Source organism: Pinus tabuliformis, chromosome 9 (assembly GCF_031772625.1).
Source record: "Pinus tabuliformis cultivar Carrire ecotype Pingquan chromosome 9, CPIR1, whole genome shotgun sequence".
NCBI lineage: Eukaryota > Viridiplantae > Streptophyta > Pinopsida > Pinales > Pinaceae > Pinus > Pinus tabuliformis.
This window is the reverse complement of record NC_142307.1, coordinates 763,476,589-763,492,885: the sequence shown is the minus strand read 5'-3', so window position 1 is coordinate 763,492,885 and position 16,297 is coordinate 763,476,589.

Here is a 16,297-nt window from a genome sequence, read left to right as displayed (position 1 = left end):
TGTTGAAAAACAATGGAAAACCCTAAACATCCAAAAACCAAACCCTAGAAAATGAAACACCAAACTGTGGGCCCCATTTGGGTAAATTGGTACATCAACTTCCCGAGGTCATAACTTTGGCATACTATCTCCGTTTGACGGGCACAATATATCGTTAGAAAGAACTATCTGAGAACTACAACTTTGGGAAGAGCAACATCAGTCCATGGACCCATGTTGCTCCCATTTTTTCCAAAAAATGTCGTTTAGGGCCTCAAAACGGATCTGGAAGTTCAGGACCTGAAAAATGGTAAAAATAGTAAATTGTGGTACAATTAGGGAAACTAAAAATCTGAAAGAAATAATGGTGGGGGTCCAAGTGGACTTGGCGGGTAGCCAACAATAACCATCTGGATCAAACTCAACATAGTCACAATGCTTCCGATGAAAACAAGAAGGAAACTAGAAATCCAAACCCAAGTCCAATCACAAATGAATGGAACGATTTTGAGGATAAGGCTAAAAAAAATTGGTTTATAGACATGGTTAGGAAAAAAATACAGAAATAGAAGAATCTAAACCGTAAAAAGTGCCATCACCCACGATGCCATAATCTGTAGTCTGGTTACACAAGGTTTGAGATATTTTTTGACGTTATGCCTTCCTGTGATGATGATCAAAGATTTTCTCTTCATATTGGTAGAATTTCCTGGGAGGATTCAAGGAATTCATGGGAGTAATCAAGAGCTTCTTGGGATGGTATTTTTATTGGGAAATTGGTGACATCAACGAGTATTGGGCATAAGGAAGTTGCCACTAGGTCCTCAAAAAATTAGGTTTTAGTAGAGTCCATTAAGGTTCATGGTGAGAAGGATGCCAATTAGCTAGGTGGGTCAGTGGAGACTCAGGATTACTACTCAGACCCTTGCTTTTCTAATGATTCTTAAAGATATCATTTTTACTAATCCTATGACATATCAAAACACAATAAGGGATCAACATTCAAAATATCCTTGTACACAACCTTGAAAAATTCATACTTTTTCTGTGGGGATTGACCATTAATTTTCCATCAAGGTTTCTTTAAATTCTTTGACCCAACATCTTAGGTAGTATCTTGTCACTATACATCTAGTTTATATTTGTCCAAGCGGCCAACGATTTGGCATTTTAGCATATCTTAAAAGAATAATTTTTACGTTCTAGTCTTTTTTTAAATTCTCTCCTCAAATTTATGTTGGCTTAATAATTTTGTATTTAATTTCCATGGAACAGGGTTTATGCTCGACAGATCCTAAAAAACACTATTTAGCTTAAGTTTTTTTTTAAATGCTATGGCCTAATAATTTTATCTTTACTCTCCCTACCATGGAATTTATAGTCCCAAAGTTTCTATTGGTTTAATAATTTGGTATTCAGATTTACAAGGGAAGATGATAATGGATTAGTGTTGGATTAATAAATTGTTATTAAGATTTACAAGGGTGGATGATAATGGATTAGTTTAGGTTCTTTTCGTTGTTGAATCACTTGTAAAATTTATGTTGAACTTTCTCGATGCCTAAAACGAACCTTGTTGAATTTGCACCTATGCACATTGGTATAGCTGGGTTAGACATCACATGTTATATGATAGATGGAGAAAAAGAGGGAGGGGGTGAGAGAGAGAGAGACAAAGGAGAGAGGAGAGTGGCAAGGAAGAGACAAAGGAGAGAGAGAGAGGGAGAGAAGCGAAAGAGAGATAGAGGGAGAAGAAGAGGGATTGATGGAGAGAAAGGTTGTCACGTCCCTATCCTAGTCGTAGTCTTTCAACCACACATAAGAGGGTGCAACACTGTCGTAGTTTTTCTTTTCACCAATACTTGAGTACACAGTCTACACCTACTTCAAAACTTAGTAAATTTTCCAATAAGTGTTCTTAACAATTTAGTGGAGATAAGTTATGTTCTTCAATCCATATTTCATCAATATGCAATGAAAATAATAATCAACAGAAGTACATGCATATATACTTGGGAGGGGAAACTCCTGTAAGTCATGCCCAACACTTTAACAATTAACTTCAATATTTTACAAATATAAAATTTTACACAAGTTGTGCAGCCAACTGGTTTGGCCTCCACACTTAATCAATTTACCAATTCCATGCCACAGTCATGCATCTTGTTACTGCCATGCCCCTACAATCCAACTGGAAAACTCAAGTTTAGTCGCCCAAAAACACTCCTGTGCGTTCTTCCTGATCCGTTCAACTCCTGCACATGGGTCATTTTTGTCCTGTTGCAAAGTCATGCACCTACCCATTTTACAAACGACCTATACTTTCCACATAACATGTACATTTCCTGAATGTCCACCCCATGTTAATACTACGTCCAACCCGTGTTTCCACTCAACCCGTTCACCACTCCTAAATGAATTGTTCGGCAACCTATCTGTATGGCCATTCAACAGTTTGTTCGCACAAGCCAATTTTGAAAACATCCAACAGAATTCCACATCAGGCTGGGCTCATGAATTGCACCTCATGCAGCCTGATACTCGACTAACCCAACCCCACCTAAATGAGTCCATCGGTCAACACGGTTCTTCCTGCCTACAACCCAACTGGGTATGCTTGACACCTTTTCTCTTGTGGTTCCCTTCTTATATTTTCGTACTTGTCCTTTATGTTTTTCTATGAGTGGATGATGTCCTTTAGCTCCACAAAATCTCTTTATTTATACGTGCATCACCAAGGTAGTTCGCCTAAGTGTCATGTCCCTTCGGCTACTCCAAGGGTCAGCCCAACCATGTATATAAGTCGACCTGCACATGTTTTAACATGTCAGCCCGACCACCCAATATTGTGTACTCCATCTATACTCTCTGGTCGACTCCAACACTTAGCCAATTTTCCACCCTTTGTTACAAGTCGCACACCTAACGCAAATCACCCATCGCAGTGACCACCAGTCACTCTACGACTCACCTCCACGGTCACCTAAAACACTTTGCTCACCGGTCACCTGTCACGATGGGCGGGCGCTCGCCTAACGTAGGCGCGCTTGCTATAAGTGCATTCACCCATTGAACTTAACCAAATGACATCCAAGTTGTCTCCACCGCATGCTCTCCACCAGAATAGGTCTACACGGGTGCCCGTCGCACATGGGCGTGCCCGCTACAACTCGGTCGAATGTCGTCGACTCGAGGTCCTGACATCCTCCCCCACTCTAAATAAGGTTTTTGTCCTCGACAACACCATCATCATCAAAACATCACAAAGTGTTGTTAGGTCCAACATCCAATATCCATGCTACCCAACCATGCTCATCATCCCATAAACCTCCATCAAGGCTCATGACTCCAAAAATGGGAAAGTCTCCTCAATCCATGATCATCAACGACATCTCTCGCAATCTGCACATGTTGTCCCACCATGGAAGGCTTATCCCTCCAACTCAAGTTGCATGCTCTCGCTGAAATATATATCGTGTCGACCCATAACGCATCGTTACCATGTGACCTACTACCATGATACCCTCATTACTCGAACCAGTTGGATGGTCTGTCCAACCATCATGCAATCCATGAGAATGCACCAAATCATGCCAACATCGGTTGTTTCGCCAACATCCTATTAGAACATCAAATTGATTAAGAATCAATCCCATCTCTATCCAAATGTGAAGTAATCCTTGTCCAGGTCCATGAAGTATTCACCATATTGTCTGCAACATGTTATCATCAATGCTAATTTTTATGTATGGTGTTGATGTACCAACCAGCTACATCCATCTAGGCATCATCATCCATGTATGAGAGGTCCTTCTCCTCAAATCATCCAAGGAATCCTCCCATCAATGCAATGCTCAATGTGTCATATCCAGGCCTATGAAGAAACCTTCATCTCCTGTATGACATTCCATCCATTAGTAATGTCAAACGGGAAAGTCACACCTGTCTCATCATATCATCCATGTGCTGCCCATGGTCATACACTAGTCAACCACCATGTCTACCAGAAGTGGTTAAGTCTCATCAACTCAACCCATGCCCAAGTGCTACCACCTAGGCATCTCCATCACTTCAACTCCATTAACTCCAAATTGTCTTGTCTATATCATATCCATCAAGTCAAGTTATGTTCTTCAATCCATATTTCATCAATTTGCAATGAAAATCATAATCAACAGAAGTACATGCATATATACTTGGGAGGGGAAACTCCCGTAAGTCATATGCAACACTTTAACAATTAACTTCAATATTTTACAAATATAAAATTTTACACAAGTTGTGCAGCCAACTAGTTTGTCCTCATCCATTTCTCCTCCAATACTTCAAGTTCAACTCAAATCCATGGGTTCTCCTATTTCATACGCCTCAATGTTGTGGTAGATGCACTCTCAAGAAAGGATGAGGATGTGGAAGCATTTCTTTGCGCCATTTCTATTATCTGTCTTCGGTATCAAGTGCCATCACAAGATGCCTCTTCCCTCTTGGTCATATGAATATTCTCATACATTTTTCACAAAAAAACCATGGCCTTTTTGTACAAATGTTCACAACATCCCCATCAGCTCATCTGCAAAATATCTCCATATCGCATCAGCAGGTTCATCCACACAACATCCCTGTCTCACCACTCCTCCCTAGATGCCCATAAGTGACATCTCCATATGTGCTCCTACATAATGTCCCTGCATGAGGTCTTCCATGCTCTCATCTATCCAACTTGATGTCCGTGACTCTAGATTCCCATCTCGTCCCTCCTAGTAGACTCATCACAACTTCGATCATCACATCATTATTCTCAACCACGTTCAGGGCCCTTGATCACTCAAACTTCATATCACATCATATCATATCATGTCATAGGTCCCTTCCATCATCGTTGCCTACCCCACTAAAGCACCACCAAGACTGCCTCTTGGTCTCAACCATGAAGAATCCCACCCAAGTATTATATCATCATAACTCCATTGTGCCCTCTCTTCAACCTATCCATGAGTCATGCTAGAAACTTATCTAGTCCTCCACTTGGCTAAGCATGACTCATCCATCGCAAATCTCATCATATTCATCCCTTGTCATAGGCATTTTCACCTTCTGCCATGAGGTCAAAAATTGCCCCAAGAAGTCCTTCACCAATTACGTACCTTGCCTCTCCAATACACAAGGTCTCATCATAGTCATCCATGGTAGGGTCCATCTCATTGGAAAACTCCTTTTTCCCATCCCTACATATGGCCCATCCTCGAAAATCTCCAATGAAACACAAGTAATAGCAATACTTACATCTTCATGAGGTCTCTCGATGTGAGTGCCTCCTCCAATCCATGTCTGTAATGTGCACGATCTTGGTCCAACTTGGTCAGATGTCATCTCACCAAGTTCCTCCTTTATTGTTGAGACACCTGCAACATTCTCTTCCTCATATATCACGGCTTCTTCTTCCTCATTGCAATTTGCATCTTCATCCTGCTATATTGCACAACCAAGTCGAAGACGCTCTCTTTTAACATTCTCCTCCAAGACTTCAAGTTCAACTCGAATCCATGGGTTCTCCTATTTCATATGCCTCAATGTTGTGGTAGATGCACTCTCAAGAAAGGATGAGGATGTGGAAGCATTTCTTTGTGCCATTTCTATTATCTAACCAGATTGGATAAACGAAGCAAGGGATGAATGGAAGAATTACGAGGAAGTGTGGGCACTCATTCAAAAGATACAAAAAGATCCTAGTACATCTGATACATTTAGTAGGGAAAATGATTCGTTATGGTATAAGGATTGGTTATACCTATGTAAGAATTCCCAACTCAAACAAAATATTCTTAGTGAATTGCACACCTCTCCCTTAGGAGGGTACTCAGGATTTCTAAAAACCTACCACCGGGTTAAGAAGGATTTTTTTTGTGATGGCCTTAAGTCAGATATCAAAAGTTTGTGGTGGAATGTTTGGTTTTCCAACAAAATAAAGTTGAAATAATTAGGACCGTAGGAATATTACAACCTTTATCAATTCCAAACCAACGTTGGGAGGATGTTTCAATGGATTTTATCATAGGTTTACCCAAGTCCAAAGGAAAGAGTGTTACCCTGGTGGTAGTTGACAGACTTACCAAGTATGCACACTTTTGTGCATTATCTCATCAATTTAAAGCGAGTATAGTTTCTACTACATTGATGGAAAGAATTCAAAAGCTACATGGAAACCCAAAGATTATTGTAAGTGACAGAGATCCCATTTTCACCGGAAATTTTTGGATATAATTATTTTCTTGTGTTGGTACTCAGTTAGCTCATAGCTCATCTTATCATCCTCAATCTGATGGGAAAACTCAGATAGTAAACAAATTTTTGGAAGGATATCTTCGTTTCTTGGTATCTAATAAATAGGCACAATGGGTCAAATGGTTGCGTCTGGCTAAATGGTGGTATAACACTTCCTTCCATACTACAACAAAAATGACCCCATTTATGGCACTTTATGGATATATCCACCATCCATCACTCATATTTAAGAGAAAAATCTAAGGTTCAAGCAGTGGAAGATCACATCGAGCATCGGCAACAAGTTCTCCAACTCTTAAAGGATAACCTCACCTTGGCGCAGAATAGAATGAAACAGCAAGCAAATAAACATCGCAACGAAAGAAGTTTTGATGTAGGTGATTGGGTATTCCTACGGTTACAACCATATAAACAAATGTCCCTCAAGAAACCTAAGAAGGATAATAAATTATCACCAAAGTATTATGGTCCGTACAAGGTGTTGCAAAAAATAGGTACTATGGCATACAAATTGGAGCTTCCTGCAGCTTCCCGAGTGCACCCAGCTTTCCATGTTTCATGTTTAATGAAGGTTATAGGTGACAAGCTTCCAGTTCAAACAATATTGGCAGAACTTGAGGAGGAAGGAAAAATCATATTGGAACCTGAAGCAGTCAAAGAAACAAGAAATTGACAACTACGAAATTGATCAATTTTAGAGTATCTCATCAAGTGGAAGAACTTACCCATTGAAGATTCCACATGGGAGGATGAGAATTTTATACAGAAGCATCCAGAACTACCGAAGCATTGAGGACAACACTTTTTTGAAGGAGAGGAGCAAGTTAGGTCACTATAATACTAGTGATTTCCCCATTACTATTGTCATTGTATCCCTTATTGTTATTGTTGTGCCCCTATTGTCCCCATATTGTTATTATTGTGCCCCATAGAATCCCTGTATTGTTATTTTTATGCCTTTATATAATTATCGTTAGGTCAGCTTGGTTATATTGTGACCCCTTAGACTCCTATATATAGAAAGGAGGTTTTGTCATTTGAATCATCCAAGAATTGCTCATTTGTGTAATGTAAAGGAGGTTTCCCCCTCAAAGAGGCTTATTTCTAAGGCGTTCATCTATATTTTCTATCTTTTTGTGAGCTGGTTTCCTAACAACTTTGGTAATGTAGTTTTATAATCTCATGAGAATGGTAATTCCTACCTCATTTGTATAAAATATCATCCATATAGATATGGTAGCATAGCTTAAAGTGGGATTCATTTCTTTTCCGTGGAATTTCCTATTTTCATCGTCAAAGATATCTCTTCCTAGAATTATTTACAAATTACACACATCTCGGATAGAAAATTATGATGTATTTTAGCTATATGGAATCTCATAACCTCAGACATTAGGGAACAACTATTATCACCTCATCCATTCATAAGAGATAGCTATGTAATTTTCTAAACATTTTGTTAATTAGAAAAATATATCACAGTAATGCTATCTCATGGATGTTTTACATAAATTCAAAGAGAAAGGGAATAAAAAATAAAAGATAGTATTTTGTCCACTTGGATGACTTCATCCATTGAAACTCACATATCTTACATGAATTTTCCTTTAGAAGACAACCAATTCTATTCACACAACTGAGTGACACTTATTTGACACATTTAAGGAGGAGGAATTAACTTGGTTATCTCTACATCGATGTACATAAGAAACACCAACTCTCATCCCATTTATGGAGAGTATTTTCTTTCCAAAGTCCCTTTCAAGCATTGGGTTCTCCACTTTGAGTGAAGATATTCTAGATTCAAAGAAAATCTTCTAGGAATTCAAAATGACATTTTAAATTAAATCAATGAAGAAACATTTGAAGAAGGAAAGAATTGTACGCATATGCTATTAGAATTCAAACTATTGTTTTAGAAAATTAATCAATTATAGGGTTCTATGGTCCTTTACACCATTCAATTGTGGTATTTCAGGATTGTATGAATATATCCTAATGTTAAGGAAATTTCCTTTATAATAAAATGAATACCATTATATTTGTATATATCATTACAATAAATTTCTCATTCTAACTTTTAATTTCAAGTAGGAAAACTTTCCATCCTATCAAAATGATTAAGACCTCAATCACGTTATTTTCTCTCAAGATAACAGGTGGAAACATCAGGAGTATGGACATAGATTGAAGCTTATTTCTTCCATACATGAAAATGAAAATTTTCATATTTAAGTTCACCTATAATTTATCAAACATTGTTTAACTAATAACTTTGAAAAAACACCATTGATAAAGAAAATTCTTTTGCAATTCTTATCTTTGTAACCTCAACATAAATAGTCCTTGTTACATCCCTACCCCTAAGAATTTGAACTCACATTTGCTTCCAAATTTATTACTTAGGACCATTAAATTAAAAAACATTAACCAAGTTATAGGTTTTTTGAGATAAGATTCTATTGTATTTTGAAACTTTTGATTGCACTATTTCAATATTTGAAAAATGAAAAACCACTCTCCCATTCTAATATTTAATTCAAAGAGGGAAATTTTCCCCTTACATCAAAATGATTAATATCTCAATCATGTTATTTTATTTCAAAATAATAATTGGAAACATCAAAAAAATGTATATAGATTGAAGCTAACTTCCTTTATATATGAAAATTAAAATCTTCATATTCCATATTCACCCACAATTTATCAAACTTTCTTTAATTTATACCCTTTAAAAAATCAGCAATCACTCTTATATATAAAATTATTTTAACCAAATTTTAGAATTTACTCTCTTATTACAAGCGCCTAATTTAGATGAAAGCAACTTTAAGCCAATTTTAGAATTTACCCTCTTATTACAAGCGTCTCTTGCCCCGATTTTATCCTAAGGTAAGTTATTTTATCCTAAGGTTTTCATACCAAAGGTGAAGCAAGTGATTTATGCATCGGGCAAGTTATTTTGTGCAATGTTTTTCAACCGCTCTTGCCTCGATGTGATGATCTCAGTGAGGGTAAGTTAATTAATTATGCATCGTCCAAGTTATTTTATACAATGTTTTTCAAGCGCTCTTGCCCCGATGTGATGATTTCAGTGAGAGTAGGTTAATTTATTATGCATCGGGAAAGTTGTTTTATGCAATGTTTTTCAAGCTTTTGCCCCGGTGTGATGATGTGAGTGAGAGTAAGTTAATTTATACAAGGGTTAAAAACAAGTGATTTTATGCATCGGAAAAGTTATTTTATGCAAAAAATTTCAAACTTATCCAACTTACACATGTCACAGTTGAGTTTACAGCTGTTGCCATCTCTCTTCATTCCACAGCCCTCTTGTCATTCTCCATTCCAGTGCATTCTCCATTACATTGAAGATAGATTGTTCAACCACTGTTCATTTCAAAAGATTAAGGTGTTTCAGGTTAGAGAGAAATTTTTGGAGTTTAAGTGGGTTATTGGTTCAACGACACTCATCTTTCCGGACAACATCCAAAGATGGTTGGAGCATCGAAACTCAGCTTTCCATACAACAACCGTCTTTTGCAGGATTACCATCTGAGGAAAATAATATATGCATTTCCATATGAAATCATCCCCTACCATGTACATCGCTATATCTTTCAAATCTATCTGAAGGTATATAACACTTTTAACTTTGCTAGTCTATATTACCGGAAATGAAGTTAATATTCATTGATGTATTTTGTGGTATTGTTCTTAAATAAAAATTATTCCAATTTCAACCGCCGTCCGCGAGATCGAAGGTATCAACTATAGTTGAGGTGGTTTCAAGAGTTATAAATATTGAAAGGGCCTCGAGTTGTCAAACTGCAAGGAATTTCACATTTTAATTTAGCTAGATCGATGGAAGAGCCATCCATGCGAAGGGGTAGCGAGCCAGAGGTGATGAGTTGTAGATGGGTTGGCTAGCTGGTGATGAGTTGTAGATGAGTTGTAGAAGCGGGCAGAGCGTATCATATAACGTAGTTTAAATAATGTAGACAAGGAAGTCATGTAGTTTAATTAGCTAAGTAGAGGGGGGTTCGGAGAAGCGGGCAGAGCATATCATATAACGTAGATAAGGAAGCCATGTAGTTTAATTAGCTATATAGAGAGACTTTGCTGGGAATGTGAGGAATTTTTTTTATAATTATACCCGGTTTGTGATTGGAATGAAGTGTAAAGATGGGATTGCTTTTATATGCTTTTTTGGGTGTTTTTGTGCGTCTTTTCATTTGGAAAAGAGAAAAAACAATTTGAATTTTATTTTTATTTTTAGAGGTTACATTCGTAGAAATCTAAAGTCCAAAAAAATCTGAATACTTCAAAGAAAAGATTCCAGACCGAAGAAACCTCTGAAATCTAAAATATGTTAAGATTCCAGACCAAAAAACCTCTGAAATCTAAAATATGTTAAACAATTATAGTGCCAATACAGTCCAATGGAAAGATGATTTACAAACCTCATTAATGTTGATGACACTCTAACACCGGTTAGTCTTTCATTATCCGTCTCTTTTGAAATTTCTAAAACAAGCTATTCACGTAAAATCTTGAGACTAGGCATCTCCTATGACATCCTATAGTTGTACAATTATGACATTTCCACATTAACCGATGCCCCCTGAAGCTATAGCAATAGGCCTTATTATGACATATTGCCCCGTGAAGCTATAGCAATAGGCGTTTGGTTTATGGGAGAGAAGTAAAATATGTCTATTGTTCAAACCTATTATAAATGGTTCAAGCACATTTTCTTTGTTTTCTGGTGGAATGATAAAAACATGGTTCTAGATCTGAAATACAACATTTCTACCCTGAATTGAATGTACTAGACTGATCCACTATAGCATCCTCCTTCACTGTGTTACTAATTTCATGGAATTCAATTCAATCTTCTATTTTGCAGCTGTTAAGTGGTTCATAGACTTGCAATATGGATGCAATTTAGCTCCAGAAACTATTTACCTTTAAACTTAGAAACATTGCAATCTTGAAGACAATTTAGCTCCAGAAACTGCTAGTCATTTCTATTCACCTTTAAACTTATCGAACATTCCACTATTCGAATATGCCAAAGTATCGTTTTACATATATCGAAATATTCTAAGTAATGAGTACTATTCTTGGGTTTTTTTCAGACCCAGAGCCGGCAGGGACTCCCGTGGCTGCAGCCCTTGTTTTTATTAAACTATGCCTAATAGTGACGAATAGAAATAAATTTAGTATAACAAAAATGGAATCGTAAATTTTAACTGTCTTATATAGATCCCAAAGCTAAGACACCAATGTCCCAAGAACCAGAAGAGATGAAGGAGATGCAAGACAAAGGAAGTTGGAAGACCGTAGAGAAAAGAAAGAAAGCTACAAGACCAATCTCGCCAAGAAAGACGAGGAACCAAACAAGTAAAAATTAAGAAAATTGTAGGTCCGATAGACCAATTTGGTCTCAGTGGACGTTAACCATCATCACCATCATCATCATGTTTTTGCATTCCTTGTATATTTTTGTTTTTTTAAGTAATATGATTTACAAAAAAAATTATAATTATTTATAATGTTAATTTTATTATTAAATCTTATCATGAAAATTAATATTTTGAAATTTCCTTTCAGTGTTTTTAATTATCTAAACTACATCATTTAAAATTACGATTCAACGCTACCATTTTTACTACTAATCTCAACATATCAAACAGAAATAGGGCATAAGATTAAAACATTTTTTCACACATTCTGAACGTAAGCATTGTGTTAGGTCACTGTATTTATTATTTCTTAACAAAACAGGTGTAATCTCTTTTACTACTCTAACACATTCCACAGTTGTATTTGTTTTATTTATATATAGTTAAATAATTTTAACATCGAACGATACCGTTGAAATTTGTGTGGCATTTAGCATATCACATGCATTCATTAAGTTTAAATGACTTGCGTTTAATATCTAAATAATATATTATAATACTTATAATAGAATCCATTGATTATTCAATTACATTAAAATGAGTGTTTCGACTTGTTGACAAATCTAGTGATTCGTTATGACGTGAATAAATTTTCATTTTTACTATGTACTAATAATTGTATTAGATATTGCAAAAGAGACGCTGTAAGGCAGTAGTGTAAGAAAGAATAACTTTAAAGTGTTGCTCTTTCATAATGATAATGAAAGTATCACCGGATGTTCCCAAAGAGTGTAAGTAGAATTTTCGATACTAGTTAAAGAGGGGGTCTCATGAATTACATCATTAACACGGCAGGAATATACACAGTGTTAGGTTCTCTCTTTTTGATCATTTAGTGTATTCTACGTGGGACTTATGGATCTGTGAGAGAGAAATTGTTGTTGTGTTGTTCTCACAATTTTATGGTTGTTAATTCTAAGGCAATTCATACTTTTCAATTTTTTATGACTGACATACACTTCAACATATTTTCCCAATGGTTGTTAAATGTAAAGCAATTCATACTTTTCAATTTTTTATGACTGACATACACTTCAACATATTTTCCTGATGGGACGTTTATGATTTGATGGCAAGTGGTTATTAACTTTTAATTGTTTTGTTTTATGCAAAAACATGTATGACCTAACATGTTTGATTGGGGTGCTTAGTGATAGGTTTATTCATGGCTTCTAAACCTTGACTTATAGCATTTCCAAAAATGAATGCAATCTTTGGAATGGTTTTTTGTTTTCTTACTAGACTGGCAATTATGGCAGTTGCTTCAATTGCAGTTATCAGGAAATGGCCATGTACGTCTTCCACATATTTATTGGCACAAGTTCTAGCATGTCATGGACAATATATCACATAGATTAAGGCATTTGTAGCTTGTGTAAATTCTGTCTCTTCTAAGTTTTTCTTGATGAAGACATGCAAAGCTAAATGAATCACAAAAAGATTTGGATAACAACCTTATTCATGGCTTTTAAACCTTCACTTATATCATTTGGGAAAATGAATGCAATGTTTGGAATGGTTCTTTGTTTTCTTACTAGAATGACATTTATGGCAGTTGATTCAATTGCAATTGATCTTCAAGGTTGCAAGTTACATATTCTTAGATATGATGATGTCCCTGTTTTCTCTCTTTGATCACTTCTATTTGTTGAAACTTATATCAAAATAATTTTGTTGAGAGTTTTATTTGAAGTTCAGTTCTCTCAATTGCAGTTGATCTTTGAGGCTGCATTTTACATATTCTTTGATATGATGATGTCCATGTTTTATCTCTTTGATCACTTATATTTTCTCAAACTTATATCAAAATAATTTTCTTGAGAGATTTCTTTGAAGTGCATTTGATAAATTGTAGGGATGTGAGTAAATATTCTTCTAGAGACACTATTTGTTCCTCGAAAAGTAATGTACATATCAATTTTGAATGACTTATCAAAAATAACCAAAAAAACGTAAAAATAAGAAGACTAAAACGAAAGAAAAATAGGACTTAAGGACTTGTTTCACCTGTTGTGAGGATGTAGACATATTATATGTTATATTGCCAAAATATAAATTTCTAGTACACCCCATCCTAGAATATGATTATTTCAACCACCAAGAGCTTCATAAATTACCATGCCACATGGGAAAGCAACTGTGACTCCAATAAATTCAATTTGCAAAGTAATCATGACCAATAAGAGGTTAAATAAACAAATCAGTAGGAAAATATTGTCTTCTTGAAGCAAGCTACAAAACTTCCATTTCTGCAACGACAACTACTTTCTTCTTTTCTTGATGAGAATTAGAACTGTTCCACTTGTGAAACATTGCAACAAAGATATTTATAAATCGAGTTAGAGCACTACCACAAATTATTTTATGCCAGTAAAATCTCATCTTGCACAAGAAGATAAACAAGGTTATTTCCATGGTCACGATGGGAATGCCAAATCCCTGACCCCATATATAGTGTAATCCTCTTCAAACTAATCTGCATCGAATTCTTCTAAAGGGTTTTTGGCCTCCTTGCACTAGAGGATGTAGAGATATTATATACTATATTGCCAAAATATAAATTTCGAGTACATCCCATCCTACAATATGATTATTTCAACCACCAAGAGTTTCAGAAATTACCATGCCACATGGGAAAGCAACTGCGACTCCAATAAATTCAATTTTCAAAGTAGCCATTACCATTGAGAGCTTAACTAAACTAATTAGTAGGAAAATATTGTCTTCTTGACCCAAGCTAAGAAACTTCCATTTCTGCATCGACAACTACTTTATTTTTTTCTTGATGAGAAGTAGAAGCATTCCACTTGTGAAACATTGCGACGAAGACATGGATAAATCAAGGGAGAGGACTACCACATGGTATTTTATATCGGTAAAATATCATCCCATACAAGAAGATAAATAAGGCTATTTCCATGGTCACGATAGAAATGCCAAATCCGAGACCCCATCTACAATCTAATCCTATTCAAACTGATCTACATCGAATGCTTCTACAAAGGGTTTGTGGCCTCCTTGCAGGAGAGAAACAAAGTATATTAAGAAGAATAAAATACCAATTCGATTCAAACTCCTAAAAAAGGATTTTAAAGTGACCAAAGTTATTGTTGTAGCAACCCATTGCATGCAGTGTTTGTTACTGAGTCTCCTTTCTGGAGGCTAATACAGAATTAAACAACTATTTTCAAACCTTGTTGTCCCTTTTAAATATGGGTTTAATTTGCCCAAAATATATAGCAAAAAGTTGTTGTATCCATCAAATTTTGCACGAATTATATTCATTATCGCATACCCATGTTAGCTAAGTTGGAAGGTTTTGAATCCTTGTTAGTATTAATGAGGATAACAAATTGGAAACTTCAAAACTAAGATTGATATGTAGAGAGCATTTAAATCAATGGGCATATTATATCCCCATATTTCATTTGGACTAATATGAATGAATCCTAATCTGTGAATATATCACAACCGAGTTGCAGAGTATTTAAATAACTTGTTAATTTTAATGGGCTGACTAATTTGAAACTCCATAATAAGATTACTTTGCCCCTCCATTACCATATTATGATTCTAAGTCTTTTTTCTATCCTGTGTGACTTTGAAGTTCTATTGTACCTTCTATCCTTAAATTTTCACTCAACCAGAATGAATTGTCTCTTTTTTATGTTATATAGAAACCATGTTGTAGCTCATTCTTCCCCTTGCCTCAACCCTGTCCCTCCCATTTCCTTCATACAACCTACATACGTTATAAGTGTCATCGTGTCTCTATTACTTTACTCATCTTCAATCTTCGATCCATCCATCCACCGGTACATCCATCCAGGGGTTAAATTTGATGGGAATGCCTACTCATTAGGGAATTTTTTTATGACTATCTTATTTTTAAATTTCCCTTCATATGACTTTTAATATTTACGTTTACTCATTTCATCTAAATTTTATAAATTATATTCATAATTTCTCTCACATGAAAATAATGAATGTAGATAGTTTCTATTACTTCACTCATCTTCAATCCATCCATCCATCGCTACATCCATCGAGGGGTTAAATTTGACGAGTCCCCCTACCCATTAGGGGTTAAATTTGACAAGTCCCCCTACCCATTAGGGAATTTTTTTTGACGATTTTATTTTTAAATTTCCCTTCACATGTATAAAAATTTAAAAACATGAACAAACTGCATACTTGGACTTTTTTCTAAAAGATCTTCACATATTCAACAACCTCATCTATCATACATTCAATATCATCATGTACAAACTAGATTTTGAATAGTTTAACCAAAAGAGGTAATTTCAAAACATAAAGCTCTGTAAATGTATAAACATTGAAAAGAAAGAACAAACTACATACTTAGACTTTTTTCTAATTGATCTTCACATATTCAACAACCTCATGCTTGGAACGTTTGTTTGCGTTGGCATTAAGAACAGAAGTGAACATTTATAATTATTAATGATTTACAAATAGTAATAACTTAAAATTTCATAATTATTAATGATTTACAAATAGTAATAATCTTTGCAAACGCCTATAATTTAAATGTTTGTTTCCATGATTTG